Consider the following 20,744-nt stretch of genomic DNA (forward strand, 5'->3'; position numbering starts at 1 on the left):
CCGGAAGCCAACTTTGTCCGTTATCAGAAATTTGAGGGGCACGCTGACCTCTTGCCAATGTGGCATAAATCAGTTCCTCTCTGGGTAAGACGGTGGTTGCTTTGGAGAAAGCGCTTTCTTGGTATGGCCAAGAGTCTTGGATACTCCCTGGGATACTTTTCCCCGGCTTTCTCGCTTGTTTGTTAGGCCGGTTGGTTGGCTGGCATGAGCGTCGGAGCCCAGCCTTGTGCAATGAAGTTTTTTTGTGTCAGCTTACAATCAATATTGCTCAACTTCCAAGAGGCCCGAGTCTGAATGTAAAGAGCAATTTTTATTTCGTCTTTATCGAGTCACTCATAAATCTGATCCGGATGTTTGCATGATGTTGTTTGGAGTGACTGATTCACATAAAAAATAAAAAGAAAAAAAAATTAATAAAATTTGGCTTCCTTAAAGCTGCAGATCCCCCAATTAAACAAACAAAAAAATCATGTTCGTACGGGTGTAATACAACGGCAATTTATTTATTTCTAAAAATTAATTGGTCGTGATTTCAACATCAAAGCAGGAGAAAGCAAGTCGAGCACTCATTTCAAGTGTGACGACAGCGACTGAGCCCTGACGTGAAAAACAAACTTGTAGCTATCATGGATGCCCCCAGAATTGCCCAAATTAGTTGTTTCAACCCGAAATACACACCAAAACATGATCGCAAAAATTATGTCATTTTAAATTCATCTTGACCCCCCCAAAAAAAAAACATAAACATGCATGAGACTCTTTGCTCACCTCCGCTAACAATCCAGGCTAAATTTAGCTCCTCCCCGCAAAGCTGTTCATACAGTTGAAATGTACTCCCTTGACACCAATTACTATTTTCTTATTTGCTTGGGCTATGTGTACATTGCCCTGAGCCCCCCCCCCCACCCCAATAAAGAACTGCATCAGATTATTTCACAATTTGTTTTTGAAGCTAGAGAAATGCCAAACGCGTTTGAAGCGTCATCGTCGCTTTTGGAATGGTAATTGGCAAATGGGCGGGGCCTTTCCAGAGTGGACTCGAGCATCACCTCTGCTTTCAATGAGCTTCGATGGCAGCAGTCGCCATCACGTGCTCCCTTTGGAATGCTTCGTGTGTACATTTCTTGTGTCGAGCTCACCGCCAAGCAGGATGTGAGCTCATTTCCCGTCTTATCTTGTCGATGTGAAAAGAGGAAGCTCGATTTTTACTTTCCCCAAGACTGTCTTATTCTGGGAGGGGGGTGGGGGTGGGGGGTGTATTTTGGTATTTTCACTTTTCCGAGTTGTTTTACTTCAAACCCAAAATTTTGCAGGTGTTCCGCATCTCAGTGGAGGTGTTACCACCAAGCAGCACCACCAGTAGGCTTTTTTTGTTTTCCGCGCGTGTACTGTATGCACTGCGGACTGCACGGAACATGCGGAGGAGGCGCGCTTTATGCTTGAACCCATTCCGACCCACCACAGAATAAGTTCCCCCTCCACCTGGGGGGGAAAAAGCCCACCCATTATTTTGTTTACTTTTTCATGTTTCCACTTCATTTCCATCACGTTTTGCATTGTACTTTTGAGTCTGCTTTAAAAAAAAAAAAAAAGGCAACAAATACAGATTTTAAATAGATCCAGTACAAGGTCTTTTTGAGCTATACATAAACCAACCCAAAACTAAAACTGGCAAAACACAAACTTTTTGTGCAGGAGACTCAAACAGATGGAATATTTTTGGTTTTATTTTGATATACAGTATGTTTGGTGCACCCCCCTCCCCCAAATCGATGCACATCGACATTTTTTTTTATTGAGGTGTGTGTGTTGTCGGGGATTGGCTTCAGCCCTCAGGTAGAGCCCGGTGACCCCTTTTCGTACCCCTTTGCACGTCACTGCGCAGGGACCGAAAGTGGAGGGTTTGAATTTTTAAAAAAAATGATCACAAGAATCCTGTTCTTCACTTGGACGTCTTCTCGTGGCCTAATTAGGACATGGACACCCGCCCGCCTACGACGTCAAAACATCTGGAGCCGGGTGTCGGCCGCCGTCAGGGGGCCTTCGCTTCTTCCCAAAACGCTCTCGCGTCTTTTTGTATAATCCCATTAAATCCCTGACGGATGTGAGAATTAAAAAAGAAAAAAAAATGCAGGTGGCGCTGGCGGTCAGGGGTGGGGGCGGAGAATTACATCGAACTGTATAACGCAAGATGTTTTTTTTTCTCTCTCTCTCTTTCTCTTGTAAAAGGCAGATGTTTTTGTAGCATTGCAAGTTCTTGTGCAAGAGCCAAGCACCTCATTGGAGCGTGACTCATCCATCCAGCTTGTTTACCGCATGACACTCAGATTGAAACCGCGGGGCTGAAAATCAATTGTTGGAGCGCAAATTTGAGTCAAATCTCCACACCGGGTGGAAAGGACTTCCTGAACTGATTCATCGGATTCCAACAACATCAAAGAACAAAATATGCAAGTTTTTGTTGCTGGGTTACTTTTTTTTTTTTTTAAAGAAGTCCCTTTCATGCTATTAACGCTGGCCTGCATCGATTAATGAACTCTAAATTGATGTTACAAATAGGGGAAAAACAAAACACCACAATGCTTGGCGTGCCGGATTACAGAACGGAGCAGCTAACGTTTATTAGCATCAAATGCTAAGTAGGACCAATAGGCCAGGTCATTCGTAGATTCAGTTAAAAAAAAATGCATGCTAAAAATTTCAGTTCATTAACAAGACAATACTTCTTTCTTGTTTTTCTTTGTATCACTACCACCAGCCTGATATTGAGGTATCGGGTACTCGTGGAGGTTGCCGATAATGCAGCTGATACTTAAGGCAATGAAAATTAGACAGTGAGTAAGTCCTCCTCAGCAGTAGTTGGCGCTGTACTGCAGGCAATTTTACACATCAGAAAATTATAATTTGTATCAGAACACAATTTTTGGGTGTTCATCTTTTGTCATGATGTGAAGTTAGATTTTATATATCAAAACTACAATAGTACTCATATCTCAGTGTACTTAGAGTGAACATTCGTATCTGGAAAAAAAAGTGGTATTGGACATTATTAGCATTATTTATGATCAACGTAATAGCAATGAATCGATTTATCCGTCCATTTATTATCTGTACTTTTTGCTTAATTTGATCAAGTGATCCATTTCTTGTCAATCATACGTGTAGGAGCCAAAAGAAACCATTTTCTATTGAAACGGAGTGACTTGATCCTGTTTGTGTGTCGAGACGGACGAGCTTTTCATTTTCCTTGTCACCTCATCTACAAATCACCTGCCCCCCCCCCCCCACTCCCCACCTCATGCGGTTGCCGTTACCGATTTTATCTTTGCTCCTCCGCGGCGAAGAGACGCCCGAACCTGAAGCGAGGAAAACACGCCGCTTTGGTGAAATGCGATCCTTCCACGGGGGAATAGCCCAAAATAAACCCCCTCTGTTCTCCCATATCGGGGCCCTTGTATAAATAAGATAAGCGCAGCAGGCCCACCGCGCCATGGGAATTGGCCAATCCGGTCGTGTAAACATCAGCCAATGACTTTTGGCAGGCCGGCCGGCCGCTTGGTTCTCTGGAGGCCAGCTTGTGCGCTGGAATTCATAAATAAATCACCCGGGGTTTTTTTTTTCCTTTTTCTTTCTTTCTTTCTGGGAGGATTATGTGTCCGCAAAGCTCTCGTCCTCGCGGCCATCTCCCCTGAAAAACAAACAGCAGGAATAGCCTCTACGCGCCGCCATACAGGAAATGATCCCCACTTGTAGGCTGCGCTATTTTCCTTTGCCTTTGCGTCGGAGCCGCTTGTCCTTTGGGCTTAGTCGGCGTTACACAATGCCCCCCCTCCCCCCGCACCCCCCTTGCCGCGATCGCTGGTGTGTGACTGTGTCCAACGAGCGGCAATAATGGCACACAATGGGGCCTCAGTAACAAGTTGGCACTGTAATTTGATGGCAAGGGCACACACACACACACACACACACACGCACACACTCTTTGCCGTCAAAGCTGCGGCTGTTGTTATCCAAGACGGCAACGTTTTACACTCGATTGGTTTTAGCGCGGGCAGCGCAGTGAAGTGTTGGTCGCCATGTCTGCCTCGCAGATTGGAAGTTCGCCGTTCAAACGTGTGCCCCCCGTATTGGTAATCCGCCGTCGGGAACCGTACGACGCTACGGTATATCTTCAGGATGTCGTGTGCCGAAAGAGAACGTGATTTTTGGTCTGTTCAAATGTTCTCGTCATTTTGCTCGTCGGTCGTTTACCGAAAAGTATAATTGATTGTCAATTCCCGTGTATGATATGCACCCGTATATAATACGCCCCACCTCTAATCAATCTCTGCACCCGTGTATAATGCGGGACATTGATTTGCTGGTCTCCATTATGATCGTCTGGTCGCATTTGTGCCAGTGGATGTTTTGAATGCTCCCATAACACCGTTTTTTTTTTCCTGTTTTAGCCTATCTTGGCGATTTCATGTTGAAAAAAAGATTCCAGTTGAAAACAAACAAACATGCAGACATTCTCTTAAGATTACAATTTATTTCTGAAAAAATACAACTTTATTGTCCCAAAAATCCTATTTGTATTTTTTCTCTGTGTCGAATGATTTTTTTTTCTTTTTTCTTTCTAGTGCGGCCCAAACTTCTTCCTCTAATGTTCACGAGTTCGCCGATTAACCCGGGGACACAGCCAGCGGGCGGCTGCTTTCACTTGCTACGCTAAGCTAACCTAAGTTAAGCAATTGCATTAGAACACTGGAAAAACGTGAAGCCATGTTCCAAATTTTTATGGGACTTGGCCTGGCATTCGCATCGTAAAACTTCAAAATTGTTTGTCAAGTGAGGACACACATTGACGTGCCCTTTTTTTTTTTTTTGTGCTGCGTGCGACGTCTGTTGTGCTTTTGTTTGTGCGCTAACAAGCTGCTGTCATGTTTTTGTTTTACGGCACACTTCCCCTCTATTTCTCCTTTGCAGCAAATAACTCGCAGCCCGCCAAATGTTTGGTGCTGAGGAGATGATTCACCGGCAGCCTGACTCACTCGGCACCTCAGAATCGAAAATATTATAAACACACGACCGCTTTTATGTTTGGAGTGGAAGTCCGAAAATGGCTTTTTTTTTTTTTTCATGAATGTCTTCACAAATGCGTTGCAGGTTGAAAAATCATAAGCCCCGCCGTCCACCCTCTACTCCCCCCACCCCTTTCCTCCTCCGCTTCTTTAGGTCTCTTTCGGGAAACGTAGTCGATGATTCACGATTAAAAAAAAACATACACACACACACACTCACACACAAACGTATGACACACGCTTGATCTTGGCCTTCTCTGGTTTTGATTTGTAGCCATTCAGGAGCCCCCCCCCCTCCTCCCCCCTTGCCCCTTTAAGCCCACCCTCAATGGCTTCCAGCTGGAAGTTATCCTGGGTGAGGGGGAGGAGGAGGAGGAGGAGGCCTCAACTTGCTCAACCCCCCCCCCCCCATCCTGCCCCACCCCCGTCTTTATTTGTTTAATTGGTGGAAAAAGCCATAAAGTTGAAATGTTTAATTTGTGGCTGATGTCCAGTGTCTTTAATGTCTAGCACGAGGTTAGGAGGTGAAGAAAGCAAGCGCTCCCAAAAGACGCTGACGAAGCCAAAACGAGCTGTCCCGAAATACCCTCATGTTTCCTCACCGATTTCCTCAAATATTTCCTTGTTCCGCTCATAGATGCTGTGCCCTCACTTTTCACCCACTATCTAAATAGCCCGGTTGAAATCAGCTAGTTCTGGGAAGCATTAGTTTGTCATGCTAAAAAAAAAAAAAAACGCTAAAAAAATAAAGTACCAACTAACCAAAACCAAAAAAAAAGTTAGTGCTACTTCTTGGGTAATGAATAAAGGCAAAGGACTACCAGTTACCAATCACAGAGTTGGCTTGGTGAGCTACTTTTAGAACAGGCTGGCAGGCTACTCATGCCGTGCTTGGGGGCTCACTGGCACCCCGTGGCTGAAAAAAGCATTGAAGAAAAAAAATGCAACAATACAAGTATATTAGAAAAAAACCACAAGGCCAAAATATTAGCACAAAATATAGACAGCAATCCCATATTTTAAAATGATACAAAAATCTTTTCCTGCAAACTTTAGAAATTTGACATCATCTCCTTTTATGGTAAACGGTTGATCCATTCTGACAGTTCCACTAATATAATACTATTTTGGGGAAATAAGGTGTAGCCCCCCCCCCCCAAAAAAAAATTGAAAACAAATTCACAAAAACAAATTTAAAAGATTTTAAAGCACTATGAAAATGTTTACATTTCTATATAAACAAATTTCACACAGGCCTAACATATCCCCTTTAACTGTTGAGGTTTGGTTGAATTACAATTTTTTTTCTTGACTTTCACTGAATAAATATGAAATATGAGACCAAAATAATAAACTAGAGGGAAAATATACCCCCACCCCCGAAAAAAAAAATCACAAGAAAAATGAGAAAATAAATTCGGCTAATTCCTAGCTATAGCATTTGCGTAGAGTGACAGCGTCATGGTTCTGGCTCGTGGCAGGTCTACTAATAATGTGCTTTTGGTTCCTGTTTCTCACGACATAAAGTGATTGAAAGAACACCAGTGGCCGTTTCCAGCCGCCCAATATCGATGCCACCTGTTGTGGATTACAGTTCATTCTAACTAGCGGTGGTAGGCTAACGGCAATTCGCTAACCATGTTATCTGATGCTCACAAATGCGACGTTTTTTTGTATGTGTATTGTTGACGGGCTCTTAATGACACGGAGGGCTGAATATGGCCTTCCTGGCCTTTGACTTTGACCCCTGAGCAACTTTTGAACTCATCAACGCGCAACACGCAGCGAAACTTTGGCATCAGACGACGATGCGTACGAGGGAATCGTTTACAAACACGCCTTTAATCGCAACCGCGGTATCTTCAGGATTTTTATGTCCTGAGTGACGACGGGGTCATTTAACGGCTGGCACCGGGATGTGGGATGACGCCTGGCGGGATTTCATCTTGCCCATTGAGGGGTCCTTTCAAATTATCTCGTCCAGCGCAGCATTTTTTTTAATTTTTTTTTTTCTTTGGGCGTTTGTGGCGAGCAGCCTAAATATAGATGCCGGCGGTGGGTCAGCGGTGTGGGGCGCTTCTAGGTAAATATTTCCCTTCATGGTAACACTTGTGTGCCCAATTTTTTTTCCCGAAGATTCAGCAGAAAAGACTGAGACTGTGACTGAGAAGCAGGATCAAGGACAAACCGGGGACAAAAAGTTTAAAGCGGGCCTGTGCAGATTTTTTCTTTCCGAGCAGGGCCGCGCAGAGGAAAATTTGAGTGAGGCGACGCAGGTTTTGCACATTGGTTTTCACAGGTCGACCTTTCGAGGGCACGGTCAATTTTTCCAAAATGAGCCAACATAACGACGCATTGAGTCCAGAACATTTTTGGGACTTATTTAGTCAATTTCTCCGTATACTATGTCATAACGACCCCAAAACATTTTTTTTACCTTCTTCTCTCCACCTCTGATTTCCCGGCCAAATCAAAATCAAAACGCTTGATATTCCCCATGTAGATGCTGAAGCGAGAGCTCAAACCCCCCAAATCAACACAAGGTCCAACCAAAAAGCTCAGTTAGGACGCAATTTTGACCGCTCATGGCCACTCTCGGTTGAAATAGAGATGCAACACAAACTAATTAAGAATTTGGTGCCGGTTGACCGAAAGGAGATTCTGCCAAATCACATTTGCCGGCAACCACATTCCCTATATGGTCTTCTTTTATCACTCTAACCACATCCAACCTTGTCATCGCTCCAAATCTCTTTTTTGGCTTGAAAATGACCAAAACACTTGATTTTCACCACCCATGTTCTCTGCGCCTTCGGACAGGCCAATATGTCCGTAAAGTCGGCCCACATTGACACAAAGGCTCCCGGTGTTGGTTTTCTGTGTGTGTGTGTGTGTGTGTGTGTGTGTGTGTGTGTGTGTGTGTGTGTGTGTGTGTGTGTGTGTGTGTGTGTGTGTGTGTGTAAGAAGGGGGGCAAGGGGGGGGGGTAGTGTTTACCTTGCCGGAGTGACGGTGATGACAGTCTGATGTCATCGAGGTCAGAGTTGAAAGCGGGAGGGGGAGGGCGTTTGCAGCCTGCCGACGGGAGGACGTGACACTTTGTCACTCCTCACGAACACTGCGCACGCGCGCGAGGAGGGAAAATCAGCTGACGCCTGCTCGGAGGCGCGATGCGTCTTTGTAATTCGACTGACGGTGAAGAAACCTGTTGAACGCCTTGCACAATAATGTGACTTCTGCATTGAAGCCATGATTGTCGACAACGTAAGACACGTAGCCTCCCTTTTTGCCCCCCTCCACTCCCGCGTCATTTACACAGAATCTAAAAAAAGGGGAAAAGTTGCTGTGCACTTTCACAATGTTGAAACATTCGGATGGATACAAGAAAATGAAGAGTTGAACTGACAAAGCAGACAGGAAAATGTTTTTTGGGGTCTTTTTTTTTTTTTTTTTTTTTTTGTTCTAGGTTGAATGACTCCGAGGTCATTCATAAAGGAGATTAATTTTTTTTTAAATGTCTATTTAAAATATGCGAAATGGCTAATTTTAAATCTAAGGTGCTATTTTTAGACTTTCTTTATTCAGTTAATTTTAATTATTAGTAGTTCTCAATTTTTTTTAAACATGCGACATGAATTATAATGCTCGTTTTTTAAAATTCCCAACAAATTAACCGGTTTCATTGAAAAATGAATATATATATGTATATATATATATATGTGTGTGTGTGTTGTGTGTGTATACATTTTTCTAACTTTAGGCCTTGGCGGAGGTCTGCCCTTTTTTCCAGTGCCATTTGATCAGCCTGATGTAAGAAAGGATCAATGACATACATCTTTATCACCAAGTCACATAGCGTACCAATGAATCAATCTTGTTGATTAGATAACGGCGCCGGCTTGCGCTTGTGATGCAACATTTTAGCACTTCGTCACATGTCCGCTGCTCAAACGACCGTGTGTAATCTTGTCATTTTATACTTTATTTTTTATTTTTACAAGCATCATCCGTCTCTTCTTGTTAAACGGAGAATCGTCAAATATGGAGGTTAGCTGCAACAATAGCCGCTGAACCGAAGCTTGATGAGCACCCGGGGCCCGAGACCTTTTGCGTACGTGCAGCCGCGATCTCACATTTTCGCTTTAGGAGTTGACGCAAACTCGTTGCCGTGGTTTTTAGGGGACAGTCAATTTCCCAAATTTTTTGAGGCTTTCAAGAGAAACATTTTTGAGACAAAAAAATTTGAAGTCAATCTTTTTGAAGAAAGTTGCACATTTGAAAAAAAGTCATTTTTTGAGACCATAGTGTTTAAGAAAAAATATCTAACATTCAAATAACTTTCAAGAAAAAAAAGTCACATTTTCATGGGAAAAATAAGGATGTTTCCGAAAAAATAAGTAGCCTGTTTTGATGAAACAAGTAGTAAGGTATACTGTTTTTCTCCCCCAAAATATTTTGAAGATCAAAAATATTTGTGGAGAGAATCTCCATTTGAGAAAAATGTCTGGTTTTGTGAAAAGTTGTGAATTCAAAGAAAAAAGACGTTTTAGTTACAGAAAAAATGTGGGTATTTTTAGTTTTTTTGGGGGGCCTCATTTTTTGCAAAAACAAAAACATCTGATAGAAAAAAATGTATTTGAGAAAAAATAAATATATTTTCAAGAAAAGTTTTCAGTAAAAGAAATATATTCAACTAAAACTGAAAAATGTGCAGATTTTCACGATACAACAAAAAAGTAGCTTGTTTTTGAGAAAAAAGTCTCATGTTTGGGAAAAACAAAAACAAGATATTTGAGGGGTGGTATCTTTTCAAGAAAAAGTCATATATTTGCCACAGCCAGGTAAAACCTGCATGACGGGAAAACCTGTCCTCATTCTGGCTCCACCGCAGTAGCGGTTTCTTCATGATGCCCGTCCGTCAAAATATGTCTCAATGAAATTGATACAGGGCATAAAAAAACAGCTCAGGCCACCGGTCACTGACTAGTCACTGATCGACTAGTCTGTACCACTCCGAATAGCTCTTCAAATTTGTTGGCAATTGGTTGAATTCCCTCAAGTGGGACTTGATTGGGCATCCGTGACATCGCGCAGGTGTCCTACCGGTTGCTTCGCTCATGCCCGTTGGCCCCCGGGTCCGGGTGCCGTGTCCTCAGAGGTCAAAGGGTTAATGGAGCAGAGTGGCGCCGGGCGGCCCTGCCCCAAATCCCGGCTGGATTTGGTAAACAGAGAAGCTGTCACTGCAGATTAATAAACTGAGGAGCCAGAACAGACCCCCGAGCACACTGGAAGGAGGCGTGGGGGGGGGGAGGGTCCCGAGTCAGCCATGAAAGTGTCTGTCTTCCCCATTCTCCTCCCTCCCTCAATTCCCAAAGATAAACCACTCGCGAGGAAAAGGGGATAGGTGACCGGGAAGGCAGACCAGCTTGCGTCACGGATGAGAATCCAATCGACACCAAATTCTGGTGACATCGCGTCTCTCACAGCGGCGGACCTCTGCTTTTTGCGGCCAAATGCTGCACACAAGTGCTTTGACTTCACGCTTTGCGCTCCGCCAACTGTGGGACCTTCCGCCGAGCGTTGCGCGCCTTTCCAAATTACGGGTCCAATTACGTCAATTTCCCACAGGTGGACTCCAATCCAATCTCAAGGATGGATCCGCGCAAACAGGAAGCACCTGAGCTCAATTTCGGGCTTCGTGTCCAAGGCTGTGAAATCTTCTATGCGTGTGGTTTCTTTGTTTTGATGCATTTGGGTGGAAAGGGGAGGGGGAAAAACACACACAACAAATAAACCAAACGAAAAAACATGTTTTTCACATTGTCACGATGCTATGTTGCGTGTAGAATTTTTTATTTTGTTTTAATCTGGTTTGGAATTAGGCGGTCACGTCATGTGGAAAAAATGAAGCGCTGCGAATAATTTGCGGATACACTTTGCCTCCTTCGTAGCGTGATTTGAAAGCAGGCAGACGAACAGACAACCGAGCGTGAGTCAAAATGGCTCCGCTCTGCGCTTTCACTTCCTTTGCCCTTTGCTAACCTTTCTTTAGCGCAACGATACACTCACTCTCAAGGCTGCGCGATTCGGCCCTAAAATAAATTCTCCCATTTTTCTTTTCTTCCCCCGACCGTCCCGATGCATACGCCCCATTGTACCGACCTCACAATCGGAACTTGGAAGCGGCGCGCCTCACTGTTTTCGTTGCACGGTCGATTAGGGCCTAAGCAGGAAATGAAAGCTCACCAAGTGAAAGGAGGGCTGATCCTCGACTTTGTTTCCTTATTAAAAGGCTTTAGGGATGATCCGAGATGAGAAGTCTTTTAAAAGATTGGGTTTTATTTGGCGGGGGGGGGGCTTTGCTATGACATGCCCTTTTTCCCCTGTAGCCTCCAATGTACTGTAGCCCATGATTTTGTGTGTTGCTGCACCAATCTAGTCTTTGATCAAATTGATCGCCCAAGGACCTCTTTCTCAGTGCTGTTTTCATGTTGCCCTAAGTCTCATTTTGGATAACATTAATCTATGAACGAATTAATAACCTGAATGCTTCTCTTTTGTTTTTGTTTGTTAGCATGTGTTGTTGTCCTTTGCCTCCTTATTCTGTATTGTCCCCAGTCTCCTCTTTGCTGCAGGGCTCCATTTCCCCTTTTTGCCCTCAATCTCCACATTGCGCCAGCGCCGTGTCTGCGGCATGGCTTTCGTAGTTTCTCGAGAGGAAAACCAGGCGAAGCCGAACACCCACAGCCAATATTTGCTGTTATACGTTATGCTATGGGATGGGCCTTCGACACACACATACGTGTGTGTGTGCGTGTGTGTGTGTGTGTATATACTGTATATATACACATATTTTTTAATTGATTTTTTTTTCTTTCTCTGCTATTGTTCTCCTCCCTCCTTGGGGCAGGATTCTCGAGACTCACTGGTGGAGTCATTTAACGTATGAATGATGAGAACCGTCAGGAGAGGTGGGGGGGGGGGGTGGTTAGCGGGACAGTAAGGAGCCTTTCCATCCTCTGCCGTCCTGCTTTTTCGTGAAAAGACAGCGCTTAGCCCCCGACCTTCCGCCCGCCCTCTTTCCATTTCTCTCTCTCTGGACCCTCCTTCCCAATAGGCCCATGTGCCAGCGAGCGTCTATCCAAGTCTGAATCCTCACAGAGTTTCCATTGTCTCCCGATCTGGCCCTTTGCCAAGAACACAGCCAGCAAACTCTCGCACAATCTCATCTTTTCTTTTTGCACCGCTCACCGCCCCCCCACCCTCTTTTCTTTTCTTCTTCTTTACGCCTGCGGTTATTTACTCGCCGTTGAGAGTGCTTAGCAGAGGGGAGTGCGGGCAGTGTGTGCTTGCTGAATCACTGATGTTGGACAGAGGTATTTTTATCGTTGAGTGACAAGTATTCACACACAACGCAGCACTTTCTGGGCTCCACTTGCAATTGTCAAAACAATTCCACAATAGGAATAAGGGGGGGGGGGGAATAAATTCAACTCTGGCTCAGTGCATAGCTTTGGTGCTGTCCTCCATCTCTGCTTTGCTGCGGGTTTCTGTTTTCTTGCTGCCCACACTGTCTGCTCTGTGTTTTCATCTTGCCCTCAGTCTCCTCTGTGCTGCAGCGCTGCGTTTTCTCTCATGCCCACCGATTCAAATTCGCTTCAGCTGTTAAGTCCGCATGTCACTGCAGCGTCCGCCATTTTCTTGCTGGCCTCAGTCTCCATCTCTGCTGCGTCACTCCCGTTTTCTTGCTGCTCGCAGTCTCTACTTTACTGCAGCACCGTGTTGTCTAGTTATCCTCAGTCTCCAAGTCGCTGCGGTGCTCATGCGGTCCCCAGTCTTCACTTCAGCACCGGCCTCTATTTTCTCGATGCCCACAGTCTCTGCTTTGCTGCTGAGCAACGTTGTCTTGTTTTCTTCTGTTGTTTTCCTGCCCTCAAGTCTTCACTTTGCTGGAGCACTTCATGTTCTTGTTGCTCTCACGTTTGTTGTGCGGCTCTTCACCCTTGCTGCAGCACTCCGAATTTTTTTGTACCCCACCCTCCGACTCAATTTAGCTGTAACACAACCATGAGGAGGAATTTTAATCAAAAGACCCTGACCGGGTCACTCCCAAAACGAGATGACTTTGTTTTGTTTAGCTGACCCTGCATCCCCCTTTTTAAAAAAAAGTCTCCATCCACGCCGTCGATCCCGTCGTCAGCTCAGCTTCCCAGCTGCGTCGGGTGAGGCGTGTAAATCTGGGCCCCTCCGAGCGAGCGGCGGGCCCCTGGAGAAAATAAATCTGTCCGGGGTTCACGGTGAGTTCAGCCAAGCCGCAGCTCTCCTGCTCTCTCCCCTGTTCTCTCCGATCTCTAAGCCGTCACTCGTCAGATCGCAAAAACCGACGTCTGTAACATCTTCTGGCTCGGGTGATGTCATCGATAGCGAACGTGGGAAGCGAGTGGGATGGTCGCCTCGACCATATGTTGGGACTCTTCGGAGACTCATTCAGTTTTCCCTGGGTTTTACTTTCTTTGTTTCAAGACCTAATCCAGAAACCAGAAATCTCTCCTTCGATTTTAAAATCCGCCAACAAGTCTTGCATACGTTGAATCGTGGCGAAGACGTGAAAGTCATTGCTCAGGAATTTAACATCAGCAGCCGTTCATGTTTTCAGCTTTTATTGGTTCTGGATTCTTTGAATGAAAAATAAAATGCCTCTCTCAAATAAACATTTGTCTTGCAGGCCACATAAAATGATGTGGCGGGCCGGATCAGGCCCCCGGGCCTTGACTTTGACACCAGTGATTTTCTAGTCACGGTTGGGAACAACCGGTTGAATTTCACACAAAACTACTTGTAGATCAACATGAAAAAGCCTATTTTCCACGATGGCTGCCTTTTTTCAAACGAAATCTGCTTCCCGTTGAAGCAAAGCGAGGACGAATGGGCGTGTTGGAGACTTGGCCGCCCTCTGCGGATCCTCTTCAGCTCGAAGGAGATGTTGTCATCGCCGGTCATTCGCGACGATGCAAGAGTGACGCTGGGAAAAAATAAAAAATACACACACGCACCCGCAAAAAAAAAAAAGAAAAAAGAGAAAAGGGGGCCGCCTGCAATGAATCCAATGTGGACGGAGCAGAGAGAGGGCGTCCGACGGGTGGACAGTGTCAGTGTGAGTGTGTGTTGACATAGCAAAATCCTCCCCTCTGATCTGGCTGTTTATCAGGAATAGACAGAGAGTTTTGAGGAAGAGGAGAAGGAGGAGGACGGACGCTCGCTGAGTACTTCCAGACGGGCTGTTGTCAGGATGCCGCGTTGTGAAGCCAAACGCTCCCCTCGGCACCTTTGACCCGAGGCGCGACACCTCAAGACAATTCCGCAACAAACTTCGCTTTCCTTTACTAGACGTAGTTACGAAACATCTACTTTTACTCTCGACTGGATTGGGATTCTGCAGCCCATCTAGGCGTCGAACGAAACAGGCCACTCCAAAATGTTTCCACGTTGAATGTCCTTGATTAGGGTTGCCATGACATATTCTTGGTACCGCCACAATGTGTATATTTTTGTTTTGGCTCTTTGGGTTTTGTACCACAGCCGGTTTAGGGGCGCAAACTAAAGGAAGAAGCGGCTCAAACGGTCCCGCGCCACACTTTGCCTTCCCTTAGCCGCGTTAGCATCATATGTTGTTGTTCCTGCATCAAAACATGTCATTTTACTTGCTGTTTGACTTTTGTTCTGCTGCCTGTTGAGGTGGCAAACTAGAAGGGGCTGTTTAAAACTTAGCGTTCCTTTATTTGTGAGCCTGAAATGTCGACTTGCGGTTTGGATTTCATGCTGTGGCCCCTTTCAGAACTGGATGACAAAATTACTTGTTATACTTTTGGTTTGCATTTATTCTGCAGCCCGTTTCGGCGGCTAATTGGTGAATGACTTGTCTCTGATTGTCACTACCCAACAAAACCTCTGTTGATATGATTTTAGTCGGCGTATTCGGTTTCCTCGTTTGAAACAGGACGTAGTGTGAGAGTTTTACTGCCTCAAGCTTCTGTTTGCATTTATCGTGCAGCCCATTTAGGCAGCTAATTGGTGAATGACTTGCCTCCGGTTGACATGAAGCGTATCCTAAAACACCAGTTTCCTCCCGATTTAAGAGTCTGTAATGTAGGACTTCTACCTTTTTTATACTGCCCATTTTCATTCATCCTGCAGGCTGTTTAGGCGGCCTTTGAGTAAGCGACTTGCCACAAACATTACCTTTGTGGATATGAACTCAAAAGTGCTCATGTCTGACCGTCACTTTTAAATTCACTACCGTATTGTTGACACGACCCGATTTCGTTCACTCTGCAGCCCGTCGAGGCAGCCAACGAGTGACTTATTTGCTTCTGGTTCTTACAACGTAACATTTCCCGATTCCAACAAACAAATCAAACGCGAGTGACACAATTCTCAACAATCACAAATGGAGATGAGGGGGAACGGTTGCGGGGCCCGCCGTGACCAACTCGGTCCAACAGGTTTGATCCCATTCCCTAATCCGACCAGCGCTAATTTCATGTCGCATCCTCCGATGGTGAATGACTGTGTTTGGCCCAGCGTGGCACCTTGACTCGCGCCCCTTCACCCTCATCCGTCCCCTCCTTGTCACGCCGCGCTAAGACCCCCCTCCCCCCACCCTCAACCCCGCCTCCGTCGCAACAGGACAAACTGCAGACCCTCCTAATCAGCTCATTTGGAGCAGATCAATGGCACTGATGAAAAGGGCCGGAGCCCAGACTGTGGCCCAAATGAGACTCGAACAAAACACCCTTTTTAAGCGATGGCCTTGGAGCAAATAACCCCCCCAAACCCCTGGGTGAAAAGGTCAGTAGGGTCATGACCCGAGGGGTGGGGGGGGCGGTTCAGCGGAGGAGGTGTCCGAGGTGGAAAGGGTGGCGGAGGGTGTGTTAGGTTTGGATGGGATGGAGGGGGGTGCGTCTCTGGTGTCCTTGCTGGTGGGCCAGCTGAACAAACAGGCGAAGGGGGAAACAAGGCCGAACTTTCAGAAGAACACGGACAGCGCCGGCCGCGACACTGAGCAACATTCTTTTGACCCGAACAGAACGACGGAGAAATAATGGATTGCTACAGCAAAGTGGAGATTGAGGCCTAAAAAAACAACAACAACAAAAAAACAACCGCTCAGCAAAATGGAGATTGAGCATAGCAAAAAAAAAAAGAGAGTGCTGCAGCAAAGTGGAGATTGAAGGTAACAAACACATACTGCTGCAGCAGAGTGGAGACTGAGGGCAACAAAAAAAAAATTGACATCTGTGGCAAAGTGCAGATTAAGGGCGGAAAATACTGGGTTGCTACAGCAAAGTGGAGACTGAGGGCAGCAAAAAAAAAAAAAAATTGATGTGTGGGAGGCATGCATGTGTGCGTGAACGGTTCAGCTCCATTGCTGCCCGCTTCCGATGGCGCAAGCCAGAAGGAGTCTGTCCTTCGACGTCCCCACTGCAGAGATCCAACAGACCCCCACCAGCAGGGGCTTCCTTCACTTGACAAGAAGAAGAAGAAGAAGAAGAAGAAGAAGGCCTCTTCAGCAGTCTGTCTTCAATCAGCCCACCAAAAACAGGCCCACCCAGCCCCCGCCCTCAGCCCCCCACGCCACACCACCACCCACCGACCCTCTAATCCGTACCACATGGATGACAAAACCAGGAGGAATTAACGGGAAATGATTCAGGCTGGAACTAAAGCTGCGCAGGAACACAAGATTGTTTTGCCCCCCCGCCCACCCCCTCCCATCCCAACCCCATCCATTGTTTGTCCGTCTTCTAAATCATCCACGCGACACCTGATACCTGAGCCCATTTGTCACCCGTGTTTATTTCTGAGACGGGATGCCCCCCCCACCCCCCCTCAGGAGGGCGGGTGCCGGCCGGGACGGTAGGGAGATGAGGATGGGAGGTGGCCGCCCCTCAGGAAACGCCGCTTTCATCACGTCCCTCAGAGAGAAAGAGAGAGAGAGAGAAGATTCATTTCACTTCCAAGTCAGACAATAACAACATCGTCCCGAATGTACGCGGTGTATTTTCCTCGCGCTAGCTGGGACGTCATGAAAATTCCCGATTGACGTGGTGTCCACACCTGCCACCTGGACATTTTGTTTGTGGGAAATTGTCACATGGGACACGATGAAATCATTTTCGAAGCGCTCTAATTATTAATTAAATGCTCTCGGAGGGAACTCTCGTTGAACGGTTTGAAATGTTTTATAAAGCATTTCAAAACGTTTTTTAAAAAATGCTTTCATGTTGGACATTCTGAAATGTTTTTTAAAGTTCTCGTCTTGGAAATTTTAACGTGTAAAGGAGCATGTATGATTTTAAATTCTTTCAGCCTTGCAGGGCTGTTTTCATTGGACAGATTCCAACCGGCGAACGCGAATCATGGAGCGCTTTTAGCCAGCCTCGCGTTAAGACAATAGCGCGGTGGGATTTCAGAGAAAAAAAAATCTTGAAATATTGAAAATGTGACTGGGGACGCTCTTGGGCGGATGGGATGAGCTGATCTGCAAAGGTCACCTGGCGTCAACGTCTGCAAACGGTGCAGCTGGATGCGGTTCGGCGGTCTGCGAGAAACATTTGATTGCCTGCGTTTTGGGTTTTTGGTTTGTCGGTTTTGGGGGGTGGAGGGGGGGCGATTCAAACAAATACTTGTGGGAGTGCGGTTTCATTTGCCAATGAAAGGGTGGGTGGGAAGACTCTTGCGCTCGAGGGCCACGTTTGTGTTTTTGAAAACAGACAGACAGGGCCCATCTCGTTCGTGAATGAAGTCACGGGGGCGATTTCAAATGCGGGAGCAATATTTTAGCGCCACAAATGATGATGAATTTCCATTTTTAACCCTTTTGGCCCGAAAAGATCCAGTCGGAATCTTCTATGTTCAACAGATTGTGTGAGGATTCGCTTTTGAACTGAAATGTTGTGAAGCTAATTGAGAAGTCAAACGTGAGACTTGCAACGCTTGGAATCGGTGGAAGGAAGGTGCAAGCGGGAGCTCACAGCCTCTTTTGGGGAAGTTTACGCTGAGAATTTGGGAATGTTGCACACTGGAAGAATTCCTGAGATGTCTTGATTGAGTTTCAGCCTTGGGCTTCCGACGTCGTCCGCCTCAGAAAGCTGACGGGGGACAATGGCTAAATGTGGGCAAAAGTTGCCCACTTTGAAGAATCGAAATCAGCGTTGGGCAACTCCCGTCCTCGAGGGCCACTTTCCTCGATGTTTTAGATCACGGGTGTCAAACTCAAGGCACCGAGGCTGGCTCCCGATACATTTTAGAGTTCTTTTTAAGATCCAATGATTTGTTTTCAAATCTTGAAATGGCCCCACCTTACTTCTCCGAGCTCCTCCGCCCCGACGCACCTGCCCGGAGGCTCACAGGGGATGGAGCCTTTTCCGTGCCCTCTCTTTGGAATGACCTCCCGCAAGACCCCTCGCATACCATTTTAAAAACAATTTTTTATTCTTTTGGCTTTTGACTTAGCATGAGATGTGATTTGTAGTTGCTCTGTTTTGGTGCATTCTACGGTCTTTGGAATTTATTGTTTTATTGCTTGTTGGATTTTATTTTATTTTTTTGCCCCAAGCACAGCACTCTGTATATAGCGATGGTTGTTGTGCTCCACAGATCCAGTCGAGTTGAGTTGAGGATCGTTCTCGGGCTTCTGCAGAGCTTGCTGATGAGCTGATGGCTTGAATCGGGTGTGTTGGAGGAGAGGAGCATCTAAAAGTTGCAGGATAGCCCCCCCCCCCCCCCCCCCCCCCCCCCCCCCCCCAGAGAACCAGAGTTGCCCGCGACTGCGTCCCCCGTTGTGGATCGTTGGCTCGGCTTGAACCAAACTATATCCAAGCGGAGAAGTCTTATTTTCAGCACCCTCGAGCAGAACTTTCTGAGGAAATGTTCCTTCTTTCTTTCAAAACAACCAAAAAAAGTGCCAAATGTGTAGTTTCACTTCCAGTTCTCGAGTTGAGATTAAGTGAAAAGGAAGGCAAATGCGGGCCTCCGTCGCCATGGTTACATGCTTATTGACAAGAGGGGGGGAAGCGGTTGGTGGTAAGAAAAGCCAACCGTGCTTGTCTTGGAGAGATGAGCCACCGACGACCGCAAAACCGTCATGAGCTGTGCAAGCATTACACAAGTGGCGCCTGCAAGACATTTAACCCACCAAGCCTCAGTTGACGTGCAACAATGCTAATCTTGACGCCTGATTGCCTTTCACACACCAAAAAAAAAACAACACTCAGATAACAGCCAGTGCGAGAGGGGCCACGGATGCAAAATGTTTCAGGCTCACACATTCCATCAGAGTAGCTACCGCAAAGCCTGGAAATTGTTGGTTGGTTGCACTTTGTCACACTTAGTTCAATGTTGTCGGCCTTTCCACATACAAACACAAAAATTGTGTTTGACGAACAGTGTGAAAGGGGCAACTGATGCTAAAACGTAAAGCTCAGATCTTTCTACACACGGAAGGAAGCCTGAATATGTTCAGGCCACCTTTGTCCCCTGTTTCAATCCATGTTAGTGCTTTTTACACGAAACAGTGACGCCGGGTTTGACAGGAAGTGTGAAAGAGGCCACAAATGCCCAAGCGTAAGGCTTGCACATTTCCACACAGGGCTACAAGCCTAAAAGCCCAGAAGTTGATGTCAACTGAATCTCTCGCCCCGCTAGGAAATTTACAGGTGGATCACAGCCCCCTCATTTTGTCTGTGCCTTTTACACAGAACAGCAACATCGCATTTGACAGACAGCGTTTAAGGGGTGACGAATTCTCATCAAATTTCTCAATGGATATGTCAAAGCTTGGAAATTTTGGACTTGCTCACCATGTTCCAAGTTGGAAGCCCAGAAATTTGCAGGTGGACTTCAACCCTGTCATTCCGGACAGGTGCCTTTCACACAAAACAACCATAGATAGTGTGAAAGGGTCGACAAAATGCTGATGTGCAAAGCTCGACATGCTTTACAGCACAGTGGAGAAGCAGTTCAAAGCCGCTGTGTGTGTGTGTGGGGGGGGGGGGGCTTCCACATAAACACGGGGATCTCCTTACCCAAAACAAGGAGGCTGCGGCGGAACAGGGGGCACGAAGGGGGTGTAGTTGTTCGGTGGCGTGAGCACGGAAACATGTAAACGTGGGCGGAAAAGATCCAGCCAAAAACATTCATTAACTCTAAATTACAACCTGTGCTCACTTTTTATTCTTCAAAACAAGCCACACACACCGCAGGAGCGCGTCAGCTCCTTCACATGCCTTCGCATGACGTCTCGTTCTTCAGTTAGCCGGTCTGCCAGAAAAAAAAAAATCTTCAAAAGAGTTTGTGTGGTGTTCACCGTTGATCTCCAGGCGGTATGCTAAGCTAATCAAAAATCATTAGCCACCGTAACTAAAAGAGCAGAGTGTGACATTTGTTTCTCGCCCCTCCCCATCACTATAAAGCCAAAGAAAAAGCATCTCATTTCAGTTAAGTGTGACTTATTACTGCCGGTACATGCAGCACATGTCTACATGTCAATCAATCATAACATGATCTCACATTTGGGATCGCGCCGCGCGATATGTCAGCGTTGTTAGCATGCAGAGGGCAGCCGTCATTGGCGACCTTCACTTGAAGAGTCCAGCACAGAGCACAAGTGACTCCTGGTGGAG

The 20,744-nt window shown here is 46.1% G+C and overlaps 1 protein-coding gene across 1 annotated transcript in view; it reads left to right on the forward strand.

The window, feature by feature from the left end:
* Positions 1-20,744, forward strand: part of plekhh1 (pleckstrin homology, MyTH4 and FERM domain containing H1) — a 63,858-nt gene that overhangs the window by 15,583 nt on the left and 27,531 nt on the right. The gene's annotated exons all lie outside the window — the stretch shown is intronic.

This window comes from Hippocampus guttulatus, chromosome 13 (genome assembly GCF_054856545.1).
Source record: "Hippocampus guttulatus isolate MCC_2025c chromosome 13, RoL_Hgut_1.0, whole genome shotgun sequence".
Taxonomy (NCBI): Eukaryota; Metazoa; Chordata; class Actinopteri; order Syngnathiformes; family Syngnathidae; genus Hippocampus; species Hippocampus guttulatus.